At 59.7% G+C, this 1592-nt stretch overlaps 1 protein-coding gene across 1 annotated transcript in view; it reads right to left on the bottom strand.

The window, feature by feature from the left end:
• Positions 1 to 1592, bottom strand: part of UBE2V1 (ubiquitin conjugating enzyme E2 V1) — a 30771-nt gene that overhangs the window by 28297 nt on the left and 882 nt on the right.

The raw sequence follows: 1592 nt of genomic DNA, 5'->3' as shown, positions 1-1592 counted from the left end.
GAGGCCGGGGGGGGGCGCAAATACCCCCCCAGCCCCGCCTGCCACTGGCACACCTGCTCGCGGCTCAGCCGGGCAGCAGCAGCCTCGCAGGCGCTGTTCTGGCCAGAAGGTTCCCTCAGCAGTCTGGCCTGACTCAGCCTCTCCTGAGAGTGCCCGTGGCAGAATCTTGGTAAAGAACTGACTCAGCACCGTTTCGGCTGAGACCAAAACCCAGTCCAAGGAGGCATGGTCTCCTCCCCGCTCCAGGAAGACCCCAGTGCTTTTAAGTATGATCTGCATCTAATTCCTTTCATCCCTGCCCTAAGAATCAGACAAGCATGCTCTTAGGGAGATGGAGAAGCCACATTCCAGAGAGATGGACTCCCCTCACCTCATTCCCCTCAAGCCACCTACGCGTTCCTAACCCTGCTGCTGCAGTGGCCTTGCACAGTCCCAGTCTGAGGGTCGGAGTGCCCAGGCTGGCCAGTGTCCCTGCAGGCCCATAGTGGCACACGCTGTGGCCCTGTCTGCTTCTTCGCCAACAGGGAGGACCTTCATGGCCAACTTCACTGCAGGCACTCAAGGGTGCAGATTCATCAAAAAGGGGGGCCCCAGTCTCCCCCAAATCCTGCATTTCAGAATCTGGCTCTCTTAGGGGTCCTTCCCAACCGTGCAATGTTAACCCCCAAACAGTCTGCAGGAATCCAGTCTCAACCTAGTGCTGCTTCCCTAACCTCCAGGGAGGGGAAGCCCTTCTACACATGCCCCTCACTTCCTCCTCCCTATGCATCCTTCCTGTCCCCTAAGAATTTCCATTTCATCTGATCTTCTCCCCATTCCCATTCAGCCAATGGGGACCTTCAGTGCTGAACCCACATATATCTGTCCCAATTACCCAAAGGCGTGGAAGGGAGTGAGTGTCCATAAAATAGACCATTCCAGCATGCGTTCCCTCTCCCCTGCAGGGAGGTGATTTTCTTCTCTAAAAGCAACATCCAGGGAACCCGACCTTTTCCCACTCTCAGCCACTGCAGGGGGCTTCTCTCGGTGTACACCCTCCCCCACACCCTCCAGGGCTCCCAGGTCACCCGCTTCTTCCTCCCAGCCATCCGCTGTCCGACAGAGCTGGCCTGCCGCAACCTAACCTGGAGGGAGCTCTTCAAACGGGGCCTGGTAGTGATGGGGTCACCTCGCTATGGGTCACCCCAATCAGACCCTCCAGCACTGCCCCCTTCCCTCCACTCCTCCTGTGAGGGTGCCCTTGATTTTCCCCAAAAGCAGCCCCCCCACGAACCCCCTTTCTAGCGAACACAGATTTTTTTCAGCTAACCCCATCCCCCCAAAGAACACGGGAGTCCCCCCGCTCACCAACCGGGGACCCTGTGGGCAACCCTCGGCATCCCGTCTCCGCGATCTCTCCGAGCGGACGTCTCTGGTGTCCCCCCCAGACAGACATCCCAGGCCTCCCTCCGCACCCGGACCCCTGGCGCCCAGCACGGGACTTCCATCCGCTCTGGAGCGCTTCCTCATCCTCTTGGGGACCCCTCGATCTTCCCTGAAGAGCCTCCAGCCTCGGCCTCCCAAGGGGTGCCTCCGGGCTCGCCGCTCGCCCA

The sequence above is a fragment of the Tupaia chinensis genome, unplaced genomic scaffold, assembly GCF_000334495.1.
Source record: "Tupaia chinensis unplaced genomic scaffold, TupChi_1.0 Scaffold000049_1, whole genome shotgun sequence".
Classification (NCBI taxonomy): domain Eukaryota; kingdom Metazoa; phylum Chordata; class Mammalia; order Scandentia; family Tupaiidae; genus Tupaia; species Tupaia belangeri.
This window is presented reverse-complemented; position numbering and strand designations above follow the sequence as displayed.